This window comes from Ursus arctos, unplaced genomic scaffold (genome assembly GCF_023065955.2).
Source record: "Ursus arctos isolate Adak ecotype North America unplaced genomic scaffold, UrsArc2.0 scaffold_3, whole genome shotgun sequence".
In the NCBI taxonomy this organism is placed as follows: domain Eukaryota; kingdom Metazoa; phylum Chordata; class Mammalia; order Carnivora; family Ursidae; genus Ursus; species Ursus arctos.
The window spans coordinates 95752478-95774914 of record NW_026622985.1 but is presented as its reverse complement, the minus strand read 5'-3'; the positions used below and the strand labels follow the sequence as shown (position 1 = coordinate 95774914).

At 46.6% G+C, this 22437-nt stretch overlaps 2 non-coding genes across 2 annotated transcripts; both read right to left on the bottom strand.

Moving 5' to 3' along the window:
- Positions 1-790: 790 nt before the first annotated feature.
- On the bottom strand, positions 791-862 carry TRNAC-GCA (transfer RNA cysteine (anticodon GCA)). The gene has a single exon. It is a non-coding gene; the product is annotated as a tRNA-Cys (tRNA).
- Positions 863-5069: 4207 nt separating this feature from the next.
- On the bottom strand, positions 5070-5141 carry TRNAC-GCA (transfer RNA cysteine (anticodon GCA)). Its single transcript has one exon. It is a non-coding gene; the product is annotated as a tRNA-Cys (tRNA).
- Between the last annotated feature and the right edge of the window lie 17296 nt (positions 5142-22437).

Here is a 22437-nt window from a genome sequence, read left to right as displayed (position 1 = left end):
CCTAGTGGGGTCATTAGCAAGGAAAAGAGGAGATAAACCACCTGAAGAACTCCCAACCCATCTCCCATTGCCTTTTTGATTTAGCCCAAGACCTGGTCAACTGTCTCCAAAATTACCCACCCCGTCGGGGCTCCCAGCCCTTCACTTTTCTCCCTTCAGTGAAGACAGAAATGGACTCTAATTCAGACAGTGTTGCAGAGCGCCAGTAGTTGGGGAGCAACACTTGTCTGTCTCTCTTGTTAGAGTAGCTAAGCCAGACTTTAGACCCAGAAGGTTGAAGAAAGTACGTGAGTGAGCTCTGGTGTGGGAAAAAACAGATCCCCAGAGGGAAGTGTCTATCCTACATGGAGAGAACCTGGGTGCTACGATTTGTCTCTGTAGGTCTCTCCATAACTCCACTGTGCCAAACTGGTTTTGGTAGGAAGGAGGGGTGAGGGTGATGATTTAAGGTTACCATTTACTCTCTGATCCTGGAAGTCTGTTGTATCTACTCCGGTCTGCCCTGGAAAAGGCCAGCAGAATTCCCAGCATACATCCCTGTCTTCTCTTTGAAGACCCAATAAGAGTTGAAGAAATTAGGTATATACAGAAAGGGGGGAAAGCTAGATTCCAAGAGGAAGAGGGATACCTAGAGCATTGGTCTAGGCAAACATACAAGGGGCAATCCACCCAGATTGCCATTGTGCAAGGGCTGACCTGTGGCTTCTGATTTTAGGAAGGATCATAATTAGTATGAATGAAAGGAAATTGGAATATGGGCAACAGCTGTGAAGAGGAAAACCAATAGGGAAGGGGGCACCTGGATTTGAACCAGGGACCTCTTGATCTGCAGTCAAATGCTCTACCCCTGAGCTATACCCCCCTGCTTGGCATGGAAGTCTAATAAGCACCTTTCACCTTCATAGTCACACCCAGAACTCCTATAACACATTGGGAGTTTCTACATGTCTCTAGAGAGCTGATAAAAACCAGCAATTTATTCCTCCATAAACTCACCCCAGAGAGGTCCTCGCCCAGTCCCCAGAGCCCCCAGCCTCACCCCACCGCACGCCTGCATCTTCCGCTGTTCAGTCTGTGGTGACAGCAGCAGCCCGAAGGAGCATTGACTTTAACTACTGGAAGGGCTTTTAAGATTCACTTGTCTGTGTTTCTCTTATTTTACACCACAGAACAGCAGCTTGAAGAGATCCTGCCTGACCTCTTTGGAGACACATGCAGTACTTACATCTGAAGATGTCTCTCCAGTATGTGCGTCTATTCATCAAACCTGCAGGGTGGTGTTGGGGGCAGCTGGGTGGGGGGGGGTTAGTGAGATTTCCAGTCCCTGACCTGGATCAAGGAGTTGTCCTCGAACCACCATGGAGACATGGAGACATGAGGACTACGAAGAGCTTCTGGATTCCAGCCAGGGAACTTCTGAGCTACAGTGAAAAGCTCTACCCTGAGCTACACCTCTACCCACAGAACATGGATGCTTTTAATATTGTGTTTTGTGTTTTTATTGAAGGATCTTGTGCAGTTATTTTTAAAAGTCAAACATTGTTTTTAAAGCTTATCACAAAAAACTCAATCCTTTGTGTCTCCCTCCTGCCACCCACAGGCAACCACCCTCTACCGTTTCGTCTGTTTCTTTTAGTCTATTTGCTGCCACAATTTCAAGTAATATAAATATGCCATAATATACAATATCTAACTTAATCAAGTTTAGACATCAACTGTCTTACTTTTATGATGAAGATTATAACTTATGTGCCTCCTTCCCCTCTCAGTTCCGTATTATAACTGCATCTCGGCTTTTGGTTAAGTAATTTTCTATGTTTCTATGTTTAATATTTTCGTTATTAGTTAATAAGTGTTCACAGTGCTAAGTGGAACTAAGAATTCTGGTAAAACTTTTTGTTTTTCCTGAAGTTAGTATTAACCTCATGTTTCAATTGCTTAGTTTTCTTTGAATATCTAAGGTTTCCCACAAACTTTAATCACTCCCTAGCTACCAGAAGAGCCAAAATGAACTCTGAGGAAGCAGTTCTAGCTTCTCCATCCCCAGTCCCTCCTGGCTGATGTGGATGTCAGGGATGAGGAGGGCCTGCTAGAGACCAGGCTGGGGACTGGGGCGGGGAACGGGGGGGGGGGGGCGGGCTAGGAGGCTGCCTAACAATGGAACAGACCTGCTGGTGAGCGGGGAGGCACACTGAGAACAAAGGAAAACTAACAGAACAAGACGCTGGGGCTCAACTTCCAGAAGAAGAGTGCGGATCAAGAGGTCTGTTTCAATTCCAAGTGCCCTTCATGTAGTCTGGCTTAACATCCACACAGATGGTTCTGAACTTCTCATTACTTTGCACCTGCTAGGTCCTGAATCTGTAAAGTCTACAAATAAAAACCACATGGGTTGGAACCTTGACAAAGCCCACTTCAGCCTCAGAAGGATGAGCTCCTCATGGCAAACTCCCCTCCTCTCCCTCCTGGCCCCACTCACAGGCCCTCATCCCAAACCATCTCTCGTTGTAAAGTCCTGATGAATGCAACTTCCCAGAGACTCCTGGCTTACCTTGAAAAGACACGTTTATGTCTTGGGTCCTCAGGAAATAATGTTGATTAAATAGTACCACCCGGTGCTCCCCTGGAGGAGAAAGGGCAGAGTGGTCTGGGGTGCAATGCAGTGTCTTTCCGACCAGAGTGGAGTGACCTGACCTCAGTGAGAGATGAAAATTGATGCAGAGAACAGAGGGGTAAAAGAAAAGTCTGGAGGGCTGAGAAAGGATGGAGGGTTTCAGTGGACTAAAACCAATTTCCGAGCACTGAATATAAAGCCCTCCCACCTCTGTCCCCTGCTCCCCTTGGAGCTTCAACCCGCTCCCTCCGCTTTTTGTCCCCAGGCACTCAGGACACCTCTGGGGGCACTTTATGTCCCACCTTTGCTTGCGTTCTTTCTCCTGTCCTGATTGCCCCTGCCTGCATCTCTGCAAGAGCCAAGGAGGCTTCCTGGAGGAGGCACCAGCTTCCTTCCACACTCTTCAAAACATGCAAAGAAACTGCCTTATGTCTTACAACATAATGGCATTTGTCCCTTAGGCTAATATTTTATGTGAGTAAGCAGATTGTAGCCACAATGATATTATTATTGACTATTATTATTTCTTTGTTTGGTGGGCGGGGAGGGGGAAACCTGCCAGGGATTATGCATGACTGGCTTTAGATTTTTGCTTTTAGTTGTTGCCTTTGAGTCTATGGAGAGGTCAAATAAGGTGAGAGGTTTCCTGGTGTCCTGAATAAGAATTTCAAGTGGAATAAAACAGAGCAGTAAATTGACACATTGTAGTCTGATACAGCTTGCAGGAATGGCTGGGTGAGAAGCACCCCCTGCCATGTGACCATGACGTGGGCATATTGACCTGAAATGTGAACTCCCTTGAGGGACAACTGGCCCACCATCTAGATGCTGGCACAGAGTATAACTGAGCGCTAATTAGAATAGAGCTGAAACCACTGCTTTTCCAGTCTGCCTCCGAGATTCCACCAGCCAGCATTAACGAACTCCCTGGTCACCTTATTCATCTTCCTGAGAAAGCATGTTGCAGTGTACTCACCCTCGTGGGCCCTGCCTGTCTCTGCTGCTCAGATGGAAAGCAGACGTCCCACAGTGCATTCCCGGGGTCCCTGTATGAATGCAGGGGGCAGAGAAGTAGCCCCAGGGTGGCGCACGGCCTCACGAGCAAAGTGGCTCACAGCCCCTTGTCCGTAAAAGCCAGCTCCTGGCAGTCAGCATGCTCCCTGAAGGGCCCCCTGGCCGCCCTTCCTTTAGGCCCTCTGCTCTGGGCGCTCCCTGCAGAGGCAGCTCAGGGCAGAGCGGCTGGAGCCCCAGGGGTCTGCTGTGGGCACAGCCCGCTGCTCAGTAGGGATCAGTGCCTGCGAGAGGAGCCAAAGTTCCATTCTCGCCGCCACGGAGGTGGCCCTGTGTGGTGGAGGTAGGACGACCCACAGGAAAGGTGACGTCTGCAAGGCTCTAAGGGTAAATGTTAACAGGGGGCCTCGGTCAGTCCTGAAGAAGTTCGCCTGCAGCCACAAGAAGCTGGAGGGGCTTTCTGGCAAAGATCCACACCGTCTGGGCTCCCTTCTCTCCCTGCAGGGAGACTCAACTCCGTAGGACCCAGAGGTGAAAAGGCAGTCCTTCGTAAATAAAAACCTGAACAGGGGTAGGAGACACGTGGTTTGAAGGAGAGACCACTTGATCTGCAGGTAGACCCCCTGCCCCCTCTTGTGCCCCCACTTGTTCTAGCTGTCTCCTAAGCACCTGTGTCGCCCCATCAACACCTCTGTTTATTTTCAGTCAGTCCATGAGACCGGCTCCGCCACAGACTGGATCCGTTCCTGCTCACCTTCTCCTTCCCCCGCCCCAACCTCCTTCCACCTGGCAGTCCTGCAGCCCCCCCAGAGCAGGACCAAGACATCTAAAGCCACTGATGTTACCCTAGAAAGACATTTAGAATGCTCCAGAACAGCAGTTGCTAAATGTAGCAACCCAGGAGAATCATCTAGTGTTTCTGTGATGTGGGTAGATGAAAAGAAAGAGGGTGTTAATGAGAAATAAAGCTCCTTGGGCCCCAGCTCAGACCAGTAAACCAGACTCTCTGGATTGAGGGCCTGGGAAATACATGTGTTTAACCATGTTCCCTGGTAATTCTCTTGCTCAGACACACCTTGGGTCCATATATCACCTTCACAACACAACGCAGTCATGGCTCGAACCACATTCCTGGTTCTGGGACTTTCCATTGTCCCAGCTCAAGAGATGACTTAGAGAGGGGCGCCTGGGTGGTGCAGTCGTTAAGCGTCTGCCTTCGGCTCAGGGCGTGATCCTGGCGTTCTGGGATCGAGCCCCACATCAGGCTCCTCCGCTAGGAGCCTGTTTCTTCCTCTCCCACTGCCCCTGCTTGTGTTCCCTCTCTCGCTGGCTGTCTCTGTCAAATAAATAAATAAAATCTTAAAAAAAAAAAAAAGAGATGACTTAGAGAGCTTCCCTTCTATCCCCCACCGCTTTCACAAAGGACTAAAACTGAGATTGCGTCAGGGGGCACCTGGATTTGAACCAGGGACCTCTTGATCTGCAGTCAAATGCTCTACCCCTGAGCTATACCCCCTGCTTTGCTAAGAGTCTGATAAATACCTTTTCACCTGCATTGCAACATCCAGCTGCCTTGCGCACTGAAAATTCCATTTATTTTTAGAAAGTTCTGGAGATGTGGGAAGTATCCCTTCAGGAAATTAGCACCTTTTGGCCCTGTTCCTTCACATAGGTCTCCCCATTTAACTCTGGCTCCCAGAAACTTCTTTGCTCACAATCTTGCAGGCTCGTTTTTCTTAGCACCACTTTGAAGGCACTGCTTGAAAACTCATTGGGAAGAGCTGGACCCCTTCTGCCTTCCTCACTGTCCTCAGCAAGCCCCACCCTCTTGAGGCCTGCCTTCTGCACCCCCATCCCCCACACTGTTGAATGGGGGCGGGGGGTTGTTGCTCGTCTCCTTTCTGCTCTGTCTTCTCACCACAGTGACCTCCTGGCTGTTGGCAGGGTCCTGATTAAACCCAAAGTACTGGAATTATTTAGCCAGAGAGGTTGCAACCCGCATCCTGGAAGGGGACGCCCGCGAAGCTGCCCCAACTGTCCCAAGGAGCCTCCCTCCAGAAGGTCAGCCCAGCTGGAACAGCAGGCACTGTGCCCGAGAACCAAGACCAGAGATGCCTCTGCTGGACGGACCCCTGTCCTGAGGCACAGCGCGGCAGCCCTAGCAAGCGAACCTGGCAGGCCCCCGGCCAACACACCTCCAAGATCAAAAGGCCATTGATCTCAAAAGCTCGGAGAGAGGACACTGCCCAGAGGGCCACAGAGGCCATGAGAGTGCCTGGCGTGTGTGTCAGGGAAACCCATGCTCGCGGAGCACAGACTTGCAAAGGAAAGCCCAGGGTGGGGAGTATCTCCCCATTATTCCTTCAGTCGAGTTCAGTGCCTTAGGTTTATGCCACAGGTAGTAAGTCCTCCTTGTTGAAAAAATAAAAAGCAATGTCTCCGCATCTTTCTGCAGTGCCCACCGCGACGTGAAGCATAAAAGTTAGCAGGCGATAAACCTGTTGGACGGAGGGACAGAGAGCAAACTTCACAAAGGCGTCTAAGTACGGAATAAACACAGATTATCTGAGGCGCCCCCAGCCAAGCGAACACTGCTGGTGTTCTGATGTCCGTTCCTTCAAACTTCGGCACCTCCATTCCCCCAAGTCGGGGCGCTCCTCTCTATTGCCAGAGATGAGCCGGTTCACGGCCACAGGATGACCTTACCAGCGGCTCTCCCTTGCTGGTCTTCTGGCTCTCTTAGCAATATTCTCCTCTCTTACTGAGAAGGGAAAAGGCAGGGAAGGAACCTGAGAAAGCCCCATACTAAAATTCCTCTTGTTGGAAAAAAAAAAAAAAGACACAAAATCCATTAGGAGGGCGTCAACAACAACAAAAATCCACCTCCATGGATCATGATACTCGGTAGGGCGATGTTGGAAGCCTTCTCTCGAGAGCTGGAAACAAGGCAAGGATTGTACCTAAAACCAGAGACGGTGTGTCAGGGCAAAAAAAAGGGGAGGGGAATGGAATGGAAGAAACAAAGCACTCATTATTCATGGATACTATGATTATCTCGATGGAAAATAACCTACAAATTATTTGAATTACCAAGTTTAATAAACTTCAAGATAAAACATAAAATTATTAAAATCAAATCTACTTCTATACATCAGAAATGAAGAATTAGAAATAAAATATTTGAAAAGATGTCATGTAAAATAGTAACAAAAATACAGGATCCCTAGGAATAAATATAAGCTGTACAAAACCTTTTTTTTTTTAAGATTTTATTTATTCATTTGAGAGAGAGAGAGAGTGCGAGCGCACGAGCAGGGGGGAGGTGCAGGAAGAAGCAGACCAGGATCCCGAGACCATGACCTGAGCTGACTGAGCCACCCAGGTGCCCCCAAAACCTTTGCTTACACTATTTTAAAGTTTCCTTAAAAGGCATTAAAGGAGACCTAAGCAAACGAGGAAATATGCTATGTTTTTGGCTAGGACAAAACAATAATTTGATAAAAATGTTAATGTTCCCCAAATTCATCTGTAGTCTTAATGCAATTTCAAGCGAAATCCCAATCATGATTTTCATAGTGCTTGACACTCGAGTGCTAAAGGTTAAGCGGGAAGAGAAAGAGCTGGGGACAGCTAGGGTTTTCCTAAAGAAAACGAGCTAGACAAGGAAACTAGACCTATCAGCTATGGAAACTTATAAAGCTGTAAGGCAGTGTAGCATTGGCACAAGGACAAACAGACAAGACCAATAAAGCAGGATAAAGATTCCAGAAACGGAGCCATTGGTAGAGAGAAACTTGCTATATGGGGAGGTGGCGTGGGGGGCAGAGCCGTGGGAAGGGATGTGCTTTCCGGTACACGGTGCCAGGACCACCGGATATCCGTACACAGAATAAACCCCAGGTGGATCAAAGACTTAAATATAAAAGACAAATCTTTTAAACTTTGGAAGAAAACATAAGAGAAAAACCTTTAAGGAACTTGGCGTAGGAGAAGGGTGTCTTCCTTAAGACACACACATAAAAACCATGAATAAAGGACCGACGATGCACTCTAGCTCCCTAAAATGAAGACCTTCTCTGTACTAAAAGCCTCCAGAAAGAAAGTGAAAAGGTGAGTCACATATCAGGAGAGATCTGCCCATGAAGGTACAGTCAGAAATCAGAAACAACACTGGGCATTTCCACGGAGAGAATGTAAAGTGGGGAATTGGTTCAGTCGTCCTCAGGACGTGCAAGCGAAGAGAAGGAACCGCAGGGCAACGCAGGCTTCTAACCGCAGGAGCTGAGAGGAGAAAAGGAAGGAGCTTGCAGTTTTCAGAATGGAGAAGCCTGGAGGCCGGGCTCTGGAGAGTGGGGGCTCACACTGGCCGGGATGGGGTGCTGGTGGCTCAGGAGCTCCGGGCCGGCTCCTGGGGGAGCACTGCCGGTCAGACTGGTTCAGGAGAGCCCAAAGAAGGCCGGCAAGCGGAACCTACGCGGCCATGCGCAGAGGATCAGCGGGGGCTACCCTGGCGGGAACAAGAGGAACAAAGCACGCTCTGATTGCCTTCTGTTCCGCTAGCTTACTTTGCATTTTCTAGTACGGTATAAAAGTGGAATTACACTTTATGTCCTTTTTTGTCTAGCTTCTTTCACTCAGAAATGTTTTGAGATTTGTCCCTGTTGTCGTTATGTGCCAATAGTTCATTTCTTTCCCTTGCCGGGTACTGTTCTAGCATAGAGCTCTATTAATGCTCACCGCTCACCTGTTCTGGTCTTTTCTGTTATTTCCGGTCTTTGGCTATCATCAATACAGCTTCTTACAAACATTCACGGGCAAATCTTTGGATAGAGACTTTCATTTCTCTTGGCTAAATACATCCGAGTGGAATGACTGGACCCAAGTGGTGGTGACATTTTACAGTCTGACCAAGGGCATCCGTGTTCCACATCCTTGCCAACACTTGGTAGGCTCAGTCTTTTTAGTTTTAGCTATTCTAATGGGTGTGCCATTATATGAGGTGGTTTTAATCTCATTGTGCTTTCAGTTTGCAGTTCTCTAATGACTAGTAATATCGAGCACCTTTGCATGTGTTTGGTACAGATGGAACTACTTCCCCAGAATCATTCCCTAGTGTAGGTCAAGTGACAGTTGGCCAAAGGAACTTGAGGTGGAAGTGAGGCAGCGGCCATGACGCTCGGAAAGACGGGTGGTTTGGTGCTGGGACACACAGACACAGGTGTCGGCAGGTCCCGGCTTACCTGTGCTCCCCGCTGCTGTGTCCAGCTTTCCTTCCCAGCCACCAGCACCGTCTATCACCAGTAGCCCCAAGGCAGCCACCAGACACCTGCCCGAGCACAAGAAGTGGTAGCTAAGCAGAAGTGGTAATTTTCCACCAAGTTTTCGCCAGCCCCTTCCAGGTCCCATCCTAGTGGCAGAGTGGTTGGCCTCCCAGATTCCCCTTCATCTCTGTTCCCACCTTGCTGTGCGTGACCATCTTCGATCCTCCAACTCCCTCTCCTGGACTGTTACGTCTACCAGCTCATCATGTAATTGTGCAAAGTCTTGTTTCTATGATAATTCCCTTATTCAGTAGTACTTACAGTGAGGGGCACCTGGGTGGCTGAGTTGGTTAAGCTTTTGACTTTGGCTGAGGTCATGGTCTCCGAGTCCTGGGATCAAGCCCGGCATTGGGCTCTCTGCTCAGCGGGGAGTCTGCTTCTCCCACTCCGTCTCCCTCTGTGCGCTCTCTCCCTCTCTCTCTCAAATAAATAAATAAAATCTTTTTTTTTTTAAATATAAGAATACTTACAGTGATTCCACTGTTCTGATTAAATACCGGCTGGCACATTCCAGTGGGTTTATTTTTTAAACTTTTTTATTCATGTAGGAAACATACAAAAATGCACCAATTATAAGTGTTCATCTTTATGAATTACAAAAAAAAACCACACCTGTGTAACCCAGGTAATCCAGATCGAGAAATAGAACATTATTCAGAGGTGGATGGAAATGAGATGTGGAGGGCTGGAATAGGGAGTGGCTCTTCCCTGAACATACATTTTCACATTGCCTTGACTTTTGAATCATTTTAATGTTTTACATTAAAAAAAAATAAGTATGCGGAGATAAATCTAAAAATAAACATAAACAAAACCCCAAAACCTGACGGTATATCATATTGATACCATGACCACAAAAAGAAAACATCTGCAGTGCTGTGTATTCGAAGGGAAGAAAAGAGATATTGAACTACAATGAGACATTGAACTTCACTTGCTAAGTTGCTTTGGTATAACGTACAAAATCTATTTCTGAGCCAATAAGCAAATATATTGATGTTTGGGGGAACCAGGGCTCTAACTGTGGGGGGCAGGGGATACTGATGTAGAGTGGAGGAAGGCAAGGAACTGGAATTCCCCCTAGAGAGGGACTGGACTTGTCAGCAGCGGTGTGGATATACCCACGCACGTGCACACACAGGCACACACACATTTCCTGACCCTGCCTCTGGAAAGGGCTAGAAACAACGACGCGATGGCAATGAGCACTCCTCATGCTTGTATTGTGGTTACTAAATCCCATTAAAAGGAACCAGGAACTCTTAGAGAAATGGATGATTCCAGGGCCAGGCAGGAAACCTAAAAGGTGAATGACGCAGCATCTTGTGCCAGAGAGAGAGAGAGAGAGCTCCAACACTGTGAGTCCGTGTCAGCAGAACACAGGGCCCGCTTGAAAAGGTCTGGCGCTAGCTCAGTTTGGCACGATTTGAGCATCCAAACAAATAAAGATAAGAACGTGTTATGGCTCATTCAATGAAAGAGTCCACGAATCTGTGTTAATACTGTTTTTAAAAAACTTTAGGTGGAGAAAGGAAAACTGTTCTTTCCAAAAAAGCCCACTAATAAATGTAAAAGGACGGATAGAAATATCAAATCACCATTTTATAACCATCAGTGTAATAATTGATCTTGGGAACAATCAGTAATGGGTGCTGAATTTGCAAGGTGAGGATTGTTGGGGAAAAGGATATAGAAAAATCTGTCAAACATCATTTTAAGTGAATAATCAAATTCAGTCTCATCAACAGTGGAGCCATCGTTGCCTCTTGCTGTCATGCACGGACATAAGACAAACACGTATAACACACCTATATATAGACACATAAACGTAAATATAAATATAATATAACATAAAACCTGAGAAGGACAGAGTATCACCTAGGTAGTCATTTTGCCAAAATACTGAACTTCAAATAATGAGGAAACAATCAGACAAATCCTTCTCTCCAAAAGTAAACCACTATCCTGTTAACACATTTTTGGGCTATTTGTGGACTTTACATACTTTTGGTGAGAAAGAAAACAGAAGACTGGAGAAGTATTCTGGATTAAAGCAACCTAAAAACACGTGACCACCACATACACTGCACGAGCCTTGGCTGGACCCTATGTTGGAAATAAAAGACAGCTAACGATGACGTTATTGGGAGAATTGAGAAATACAGGACACAGACTGCATAATAAATGACTGGATCATATCATTGATAAGCTCCCCTCATGTGTCGTGGTTAGGTAGAATGCCTTTGTTCTTAGAAAATTCATGTTGGAATACTTAAGAGTGCCGGCATGTCTCCCACAAACTTTCTAATGAGTCAGAAAAAACCTCACACACACACACACACACACACACACACAGAAAGAGAGAGAGAGCACAAGTGTGGCAAAATGTTAGCAACTGGTGACACCTGTAGAATAAAAACGTTCATTGTACCATTTTTATAACTTTTCCATAGATTTGAGATTTTTTGAAATAAAAAGTTAGGTTATGTTTAGCACTTCCCTTGTAAACAAAAAGAAGAAACATCATTACCAGCAACCCCAACACCCACGCCTGTGCCTCGTCCCCGTTGTTAACATCCTCTCTCCAAAGTAACTGCTATTCCAACTTCTGACCCCGTCTGTGGCCTATTTTTGGATTTTACGTGTCTTTCTCCCTTTGCTGTTTGTGATATCCAGCCACACTATTGTATGTGAGAGGGGTTTGTTTCCTTTCATAGCGGCATGGTATTCTGCTAAGTGAATATTCATTATCTAAGCTGCTGTTGAAGAAGGTTTAGGTGGTTGCCAGCTTAAGGCTATTACGAATAAGCAGCTAAGAAAATTCTTTTTTTTTTTAAGATTTTATTTATTTATTCGACAGAGATGAGACAGCCAGCGAGAGAGGGAACACAAGCAGGGGGAGTGGGAGAGGAAGAAGCAGGCTCCTAGCAGAGCTCCTAGCTCGATCCCATAACGCCGGGATCACACCCTGAGCCAAAGGCAGACGCTTAACCGCTGTGCCACCCAGGCGCCCCTAGAAAATTCTTGTGCCTGTCCTCGATGAACTCATGTACGCACTTCTGTTAGCAGCACAGTTGCTGGGTCATAGACATGCACCCGTTCTGTCTCAGTAGTTACTGACATAAAATTTTCCAGGGTGGTTGTATGGACCCATTTATTGGCCATTTGGACAATGTCTTCTGTGAAATGCCTGCTCCTCTCCCATTCTTCTATGGGGTTGCCTGTCTTTCTTCTCACGGATCTGTAGGCATTACTTTTATATTTGGATATAAACCCTTTGTTAATTATATGCATTGCAAATATCTTCTCTTTGACCTTCAGCTTTCTTAAAGCTGTTGTTGGATGAACTGAATCCTTAACTATGACGGTCTGATTTATCAGTATTCACCTGTATGTTTAGTGCTTTCTGCATTCTCTTTAGTAAATCGTTACATTTTCACCAGATCACAAAGGTATTCTTTAAAGGTTTCTTCCAGAAACATATCATTTTATATTTTACATTCAGAGCTACAGTCTACCAGGAATTAATTTGGGAGTATGGGGTGAGAGTCTAGACCTTTTCGCAATGGGTATCCACTAACCCAGCCTCTCCCACTGGAAAAACCATTCTTTCCCTCACTATGTGCACCAAGTTTGTCATAAATCAGGTCCCCACGTATGTGTAGATCTGTTTTCCGGACTTTCTCTTTTGTTCCGTTGATCCATATACTTACTCGCCCATCACTACCACCCTGTCTGATGACTATATACACCCAACTTTGTTCCCCTTCCTGAGTGTATTGCTGTTCCTGGCCTTTTGCATGCCTATAAAAATTTTGGAATCCGTGTGTCAATATCCACAAAAAAAGTATATGATTTTGGTTGAGATTATCCCAATCTATAAAGATGGGAAAAGAACTGCTACTGTTACTCTACTTAGCCCTTCATTCTACTAACTTAATATATCCCGCTACTTTCTAGGTCTTTAATTTTTCCCAGTGATGGTTTATAGGTTTCTATAGAAAGATATTGTACATCTTTGGTTATTTTTACTCCTCGGTAGTTGGGTTTTTGTATGTTATTGGAAATAGAATTGTGCGAAGTGTTTCTACCTTTTAAATTTCTGTCATATAGAAATAGAATTGATTTTTTATTGTCATCTTGTATCCGGCGACCTGGCAAATTCACTTCATTCCAATGGTTCATCTGAATATTCTTTTGGGTTTTCTGCACACACAATACTACCAACTGTGATTAATGGCAATCTTATTTCTTCCTTTCTTATTATTTGTGCTTTTTTATTCATTTTTTTTTTCTCTTCTCCTTACTGCACTAGCCAGGACTTTGGAAACATAGTTGAATAGAAATGGTAACTCTGGGGGTGCCTGGGTGGCGCAGTTGTTAGGCATCTGCCTTCGGCTCAGGGTGTGATCCCAGCGTTCTGGGATCGAGCCCCACATCAGGCTCCTCCGCTAGGAGCCTGCTTCTTCTCTTCCTCTCCCACTCCCCCTGCTTGTGTTCCCTCTCTCGCTGGCTGTCTCACTCTGTCAAATAAATAAAATCTTCAAAAAAAAAGAAAAAGAAAAAAACAAAATGGTAACTCTGGATGTCCTTTCCTCTTTCCCAGTCTCAAAGGAAAACCTTCCAGTATCTTCTTATGAAATGTGATGCTTGCTAGGAAAGTCTTCTAACCACCTTTATCAGGTTAATAACTTTGCCTTCCATGGAGGGCTGAATAATGGCCCCCAAAGATATCAAGTCCTAATCCTTGAAACCTGTAAATGTTCCCTTATATGGACAACAGGGTCTTGGCAGAGGTGATTAAGTTAAGGATCTTGAACTGGAAAATCTGGGTGGCCCCAAATGCAATCACAAGTGTGCTTATAAGAGAGAAGCAGAAGATTTGACGTGGACAAAAGAAGTGAAGGCAACACGACATGGAGGCCAAGGCTGGAAGGATACAGCCACAGACCGAGGAATGCCGGGGCCACCGGAAGCTGGAAGAGACGAGGAATGGATTCTTCCCCAGGGGGCGCGCTGACACCTTCATGTCAACTGATTTTGGACTTCCGGTCTACAGAGCATAAAATAATAAATGTGGGTTGCTTTAAGCCCCCAAATCTGAGGTAGTTACAGCAGCGGTAAGAAACTACATTGCCCATGAATAGTACGCTCAGTGTTTCTTCATCACGAAGAGACGCTGAGTTTTTCAAACGCTGTTTCTGCATTTATTAAAATGATCGTGTGATTCTCCTCCTTTATTCTATTAATGTGATGAATTATATGGAGCAATGTTAAATCAACCTTGACTCATTCCTGGAATAAATCTGATTGGTGGTGATCTTTTATCCGTTTCGATATTCTCAGATGCGTCCAGTTCATAAGAAAGATTGGCCTATACTAGTCCATTCTTACCCTGTCAGGTTTAAATATCAATGTTACCTTGCCTTCATAAAACATGTTGGGAAGAATCCCCTGTTTTCCTAATTCTCTGGAAGGCTGTATATGTGTTTCGTATTAGTTCTTCCTTACATTTGGAAGAATTTGCCAATGAAGCCATCAGAGCCTCAAGTTTTCTTTCCGGAAAGTTTTCTAGGTCGACAGTCTATTTAACAGATGTGAAAATATTCAATTTTCTATTTCTTCTTGGTCAATTTAAATAAATTACATTTTTCAAGGAATTTGACAGTTTCCTTGAAAACTCCATCTAAGTTTTTAGATGTCTTGGCATCAAGTTGTTCATAATATTCCTCCTGTATCTCTGGTGTCTCCAGGACCTGAAATACTCTCTCATTTGTCATTCTTTTTTTTTTTTTTTTAAGTACGCTCCACACTCAACATGCAGCTTGAGCCTGACCCTGAGATCTACTGACTGAGCCAGCCAGGGGCCCCTCATTTGTCAGCCTTCATATTATCCACATGTATCTTCTTTCTTTTTCTCTTGATCACTCTTGCTAATGGCTTATGAATTGTGTTGGTTTATTCACTCACCAACTTTGGCTTTGCTGATTCTATCTATGAACATTTGTTCTCTTTTTTTTTAAAGATTTTATTTATTTATTTATTTATTTATTTATTTATTTATTTATTATTTATTTATGTGACAGAGGGAGACAGCCAGCTAGAGAGGGAACACAGCAGGGGAGTGGGAGAGGAAGAAGCAGGCTCCCAGCACAGGAGCCCGATGTGGGGCTCGATCCCATAACACCAGGATCACGCCCTGAGCCGAAGGCAGACGCTCAACGACTGCGCCACCCAGGCGCCCCTGAACATTTGTTTTCTGTTCTTATCTTTATGATTTCATTCCTTCTACAACTGGGGGGGTTTCATTTATTGTTCTTTTTCTAATTTCTTGAAATGGTAATTTAGATTACTGATTTCTCATCTTTCTTCTTTTTCTAATATGTGAATTTAAGGATTTAAGTTTCTATCTAAATGTAACATACAGACTTTGCATATGTTCTTACATTATCATTCATTTCAAAGTATTTTCTAATTTCTATGAGTTATTTAGAAGTGTGTTGTTTAATTTTCCATCCCCTCCCCCATGCTTCAGACCTAATTCCTGTCTGGAATGTTCCTCCCCCAACCTTGTCTGCCCAGCAAACTCCTGCTGACCCTTCACTGTTGGGTTCAAGTTGTGTGCTTCGAGAAACCTCTGCCCACTGCCCCCCACCCCCAGCAAGACGTAGCACTCCTTCCCTCTACTGGCTTTGTCTCCAGATTCATGCTCCTCCCATCACTGGTGTACGCATCGGTCCCCCCCTGAACAGGGAGCTCCTTTCAGGCAGTGATCCATCCGTCATCACTGTGCTGAACCCTGAGCAGTTTTTGTTGAACAAATGAACTTGCGTGCTTGTTTACTTGCGTGCTTGTTTTCCTTGGACAATTGTTTGGGTTTTTTAAAGGATTTTATTTATTTATTTATCCGCGAGAGAGAAAGCACAAGCAGGGGGAGCAGCAGGCAGAGGGAGAAGCAGGCTCCCCACTGAGCAAGGAGCCCGATGCGGGACTTGATCCCAAGACCTTTGGATCATGACCTGAGCAGAAGGCAGCTGCTTAACTGACTGAGCCACCCAGGCATCCCCTTGTTCAGTTTTAATTTCAGTTATTCCCTTGTATCCACAGGAATCTATTAAATTGTCCCAGATTTTTCTAGAGCTAGGGTCCAAAAATTACATCTGTCAGACTATCTCTTAGCACCAATAAATGACATAAAAATCCTCTGTGATACTAAAAACCCTGGGGGTTTTGTTTAGAAAATATGGTCGCCTTGATTATATACTCTTCCTGCCCAGTACGAGGCTGAGAACCTGCTAGTGAGTCAGTATGGACTTGTCGACTAAATTCTCACTGAGTGGGTTTTGTCCCTAGCCAAGCTAGAAATAACTCGGTACCCCTATAAAATATTCCTAATTTCAGCTGACTGGCTTTGATGTGACAGGTTCCCCCCCAACTCCCGAAAACCATAAGGCGGTATTGTATTCATTACGAGGTCACCCAAAATTGATGACTCAAGTGTTAGCCTTATAAAACTTCAAAATCTCTCGTAAAAATGAGTCAGATCTAGTAATAAGCTTGTTTCTATTATAATTAATAATGTCTTTGCCAGGGTGGGCCATGTTCTGCACAGTGTTCTTTAACGTACACGGTGAGAAATCTAATTCTCTTAACTATTTTCAAAAGCTGTGGGGAACTTAGTTATGGGGAAATTCAATAACTTCAGTTATTGAATGTTTAAAATAAATCTAAAAACAAACTCTGATGCTTGTTTCATATAAGTCTGGATTTTTCCACATTTGGAGTTTGCTTAAAGTAAGGCCCACCTACATTCTTTTGCTATACTCCACATCTTTACCAGCTCCAGGTGACCTCACTTTTCTGCCCCAGAGAATCCAGGCCCAGAGACTTTTCTTCTCTTGAGGAAGGCTGGAATGCCCTAGGGTTCAAGCCTTCATTCCTGACGCTCAGAGCTCTGTCCCCATGGAAGATGCCAGGGCCCTGGGATGGGTCACTCTCTAAGCTGTCATCAGTCACTGGCGCCTTCAGCGTAGGCAAGTTTTGACATCAGCATAGTAGAATAACTGAGGCTACAGAAGGTTCTAGAAAGTATGAAGGGCAATCACAGATGCCAGGGCACTGAATCTTCCTCTACATATTTGCTACATGCCCACCTTACCCCAGCTCTCTTATGCCACCTCAGGAGCTGACCTCCAGGTTGGGTGAGAATGGAAACTCAGGGGCGGCTGGGTGGCTCAGTTGGTTAAGCATCCAACTCTTGGATTCGGCTCAGGCCATGATCTCATGGCTCGTGAGACTGAGCTCCTTGTCGGGCTCCACACTCAGCGGGAGTCTGCTTGGATATTCTCTCCCTCAGTCTCTTCCCCTGCTCTCTCTCTCTCTCTCTCTCTCTCTCTCACACACACACACACACACACACAAATAAATAAATAAATCTAAAGAAAAAAAAAATGGAAACTCAGCAGCCCTGAGACCCCAGAGCTAGCTTTCTCTGACTGAGGCATGGACCTCCCCACCACCGCAACGGGCGGCCCCGAGTAACGAGGGGTGTGGGAGCAAGAGAAAGGTCTTGAAGCATTGAGTCATCATTTTTTCAGTAGTCAATAAGTCCAAACAATCTTTTAAAATTCAAACGAGCATGAGAATGTTATAAAGGAACTCCAAGATCGTCGTGGATCGTTAGTGTATGACAACTCCTGGCTTGCTGAGGCCACTCCCGGCAGCGTCCAGCCCCACGGACACTCCCTCACGGTGCTCTGTCTTGGGGCGCTGCCGGGCGGAATGCCGGGCAGGCGCTGGTCCACAGCCACCAGGTCCTGGAGACCAGCAGAGCCTCCTGGCCGCACAACAGGAGAAGAGGAGCACCTCAGAGCTGAAAACAACCCCCGTGCAGCTTTCCCTGAGCAGTTCGAGGAAAGGCCCTGGCGCGGCCGTGGAGGAACTCCAGAGCCAAGTGCGAGTTCTCCAGCACTTGGCCCATGGGAGCTGCAGGGCAATATTCTCTGTGGGAGCCCGGAGTCCCTTCTTTTCCCCGAGGGGAGAAGTCAGGCTTGACCAGACACCACATGCAGCCAGGGACACCTGGCCTCATGCCTGGCCAGCCTCCACCGGGTCCTGGTATCAGTCAGGGTGGGTGAGGTTAAGCTGCTGTAGCGATCGACCCCCAAACTGCCGGACTTATTACAGCAAAGGGTTTTTTTTATGCTCCTGTTACATGCTTATCAGGGTTGGTTGAAGGTCCTATGCAGTGTCTCCCGGCTGTAGACTAATATATTAGCCACCTTCTCAAATATTGCTCATCACCATAGTGGAGGGAAAGAAATCCCTGGAAGGTCCCAACTTATAATTAAACACTCAGCCCAGAAACGACAACGTCTTGGCCTGATCCAACCAGAAGAGGCCAGGGAACACAATGCAGCCACATCCCCCCAGGGGAGCCAACTGGAAATATTCGGTGACCAGCAGTCATGACTACCATAACCTTTTTGAAAGGCCTAGCACCGAACTTTTGGGCTGTGTGTCTGGTCCCAGGGGAAAACCTTAGGCCTAAGGGAGAGGCTGGGGAAATGGAGGCCCCTGCATACCACTGCCCCTGCCCCAGCCCGGGAAGTACAGTGGGGGTCCGCATCTGAACAGTCTGAGCCACATGCTCCAGGCCTCTCCAATCCCCTGGGTCGACAGACGATCTCAAGGTCACTCGTCTGCCCCCTCCTGCTGGGTGAGCTGCTGATGATCCATGACCACCCACCATGGATTTTTCTGGGAGGCTGGAGGTGACGGGAGTGGCAATGGGAATGGACCAGCAGCGAGTGATGAGTTTGTGAGACCCTCGCTCATCACACCACAGAAAACAATCCATCAGGGGCGCCTGGGTGGCTCAGTCGTTAGGTGTCTGCCTTCGGCTCAGGGCGTGATCCCGGTGTTCAGGGATCGAGCCCCACATCAGGCTCCTCCGCTAGGAGCCTGCTTCTTCCTCTCCCACTCCCCCTGCTTGTGTTCCCTCTCTTGCTGGCTGGCTTTCTCTCTGTCAAATAAATAAATGAATAAATAATCTTTAAAAAAAAAGAAAGAAAGAAAACAATCCGTCAAGATTAATCCCCTGTGATTACTGTAGGCTCAGTAAACCTACCCTAGCTGGCACCGTAGAGGAGACAAGAAAGAAGAAATAGCCCCTGCTGTCGAGAATCTTATAATCTGTGAGGCGAGTTAGGACCCTTGTTACCTTGTGTTACAATTTTTCTCTAAGCGCCAAATGAATGGTACCAATACGAAGTTATGAGCTTGACCAGGACAGAGTTCATGCAGCCTTGACTGGAATGGAAAGGCTTGGTGGGAGAATTAGGGCGTGAGCTGGTCTGGGACAGACTGAGGGTCTTCATGTGGATAAAAGAAGAGGAAAGAATATGAGGAAAGGCACAGGCCTGGGAATCCTCATGCCTGCTTCTGACACGTAGATGGACAGACTGCACCATAAAGTTGGAAATGGAGGGAGAGGCTACAGAAAGTCTTGTGTATTGATCTAAGGAGCAGAAAGGTAAAAAAAAAAAAAAAAAAAAAGTTAAAAAAATGGGGCGCCTGGGTGACTCAGTCGTCTGAGCAGCTGACTCTTGGTTTCAGCTCAGGTCATGATCTCAGGGTCGTGAGATCAAGTCTGCTTGAGATTCTCTGCCTCTCCCTCTCCCTCTGCCCTTCCCCCCTACTCATGCTTGCTTATGCTCTCGCTCTCAAATAAAATAAATTAATTGAAGTTTAATGTAATGGAGGGAGGGGCTGTCTTTACTCTTTTTGCAAACAGGGGCTGGAGGGCCAGCCAGGGAGACTTTGCAATGGATTCTTGTCTCAGGTGGAAGGTTGGGCCAGTCATTCTTTCCCCAACTTGGCTGTGCCCCAGCCCCACCCCTGCACCCACCCCCCTACTACAAGCTTGTTAAAAATAGATCTTTTTTTTAAAAGATTCCCCACAACACTCAGCACCTATCCCCAGAGATTTTGCTTCTGCAGATCTGGGACAGGATCCAGAAATCCGTACCCTTCACAAGCTTTCCCACAAGGGAGCTGGTCTGAGAATCCACTAGGATAGGCACATATCAACAGTTGGAGTTTTAAGTCACGTTCCTGAAAACTACCTCCTGTGTGTACTCTTGTTTCTGTGGCAGATACACGCGCCGCCCCCCTCCTTCAGACGCAGCCGCTCAGCGCTCGCTGGAACTCTTGCTCACGTCAACTCCACTTCATTATTGCGTATCATTTACAGCTCTCTCTCGGTTGTTCCTTCCTTCCTGGTCCTGCTCCTGCTACACTTGGCCAGACGTTTTCTCACCTCCCGCTTGGACTCTGCAGGACCCTCCCGGCGAATCCCATCCCGCTCAGCCCTCCCCACACGTCACCTTCAGGTCAGTGTCCCTGTCTGGCTCATTCACTGCTCAGCCCCAGTTATTGGCCGGCTCCTCGGCCTGAATAAAGTTTGTAAAGCTTATCCCAATATGGCTCAGCCTGTTCTCCCTTGTGGTTTAAAGTCCTAGCCAAACGGGCCCATGACCGTGTTCCCTCTAAACATGCTTTGTACCTTCCTACCCCATTTCTTTCTCGACTATTCCCCTAGCTAACATTTCTACTACCACCCTCTGGTCTGAAATGCTCTCTGCTTATGAAAATTCTGCCCGTCCTTCAAGATCCGGCTCAAATTTTATCTACTTTGTAAGGTCTGCCCTGTTTGGAAAACACAGGGAAAACTACATATACGCATAACACGCACACGTGCACACCCACACTTTCGTCCCAGGGGCATGCTAGCAGTTTGCCAGCCTTGGAAAGTACAGAGATGAATGGGTCCAACCGCCTGTGGGTGTGCCTTTCAACTGTGCTCCGAGGGGGCACCCTTTGCTGGAGGGAGGAACCAACAGGCAGCTCCTCTCTCCTGGAAAAAATTCATTCCAGAGACACAGGTTGAGCCCTGCCCACACTGCTCACACCCCCTGTGAGGCAGGTGACACATGGCATCACGGAAGCCTGGGGACCCTGAGGGGCCATATCACTGTGGAGGTAACACCTCTGTCTCGAAAGGGAGGCAGCCCCCTTGTCCAAGGTAATCCAGGAACTGGCCAACATGTGGCATCGTGAGACTCCAAGCAAGCTCTCCTGCACAGCCCAGCACAGGGGCCACGGTGGGAGCAGACACAGCGGTCTTCTGCTGGGTCAAAGCAAACCGGTGGTGAAAGAAAGGCCAGGCCCAGGAAAGTCACAGAATAGCCCCGTCCAATCTTCTCACTACATGTGAGGGGCTGACTGCCTTGCCTGGAGATCTGCACCAGCTAATGGCAGAACTTTCGTTATTTCTCTGACTCCCACTTCCTCCCGCAATACCCCCAGGGCACACGTCCCATTAGACAGGCTTGGGTATGTTCCCATGCTGTTTTTTGTTTCGTTTTGACTTTTAATCAAGGACCTTACCATGAAGCTAATAAATCTTCAGATTCGGATCACCTGCCTGGCACCAGCTCTGTGCCTATCTTTACATTTGCAATTTTGAGAAGTTTTTTTCTTAATAATCTTCTCTAAATCACACAAGATGCAACCATTTCAAGCCCATAAAACCTGAGTCCACCCTGGCAGAGGGAATGTGTTATTTGGGAGGGGAAGGAATCCTGTGGAAATAAAGGTAGAAGAAAAAAAATAGGAAAAGGACCATGGGCAGGTTCAGAAACATTCTCCTACAGTGAGCGGGTCTGCTATATCCTTTCAGGGACTTCCTCCAAAAGGCGAAAGGGTGCCATGGGCTCCACCCTGGCAATTCCCTATCCTTCCCCCACACCATCCCCACATTTGAGGGGCAACCTTCAAGAGCTGGGGGCATCCAAAAACAGATGGGCTAGCATCAGTAAGAAAGAGAAAATTAGGCTCAGGGCGCTGACTCTGGAGTAAAGTGCCCCCCCCCCCCCCTCCTGGGGAGATTCAACTTTTACACATTGAGAAGAGTGCATCCGGGATGACCCCCGGTTTTGTAGCTTCCGGCCAGGCTGATGGAGAGAGAGCAAAGAGCATGTGGAGACCCCTACCTACTAGACCCCAAAACCCAGCAGAAGTCTGGACCACGTGGGGCACAGGTTCCTCCTGGGAAAAAAGAGTCCCACTTAGAGGAAATTCTGAAAGTTTGAAATGCCTCTTCGTGACCACATGGGGGCCCCATTCAAAGGCTCCTTCCATCCGCGAGCCTGGGTTTGCCTCTTAAGGAGTTTTTCCATTTATTTATTTAATTTTTGTCTCCTTTTTGTTTAAAAATTCTGTTATTACTACAAAATACAAACAGGAATTGAAAAAATGTTAGAAAATATATTTAAAAAAAGGCCCGTGGTCTCAGTGTTAAAGAAAAAGGAAGCTACTTTGTGTTGAATTGTATGCTTCCAAACTCACGCATGTGTTTTTTCTTTTACACTAAACTGAGATCATTCTGGACAGACTTCTCTTAGAATACCGCGGACGTCTTCCCACACC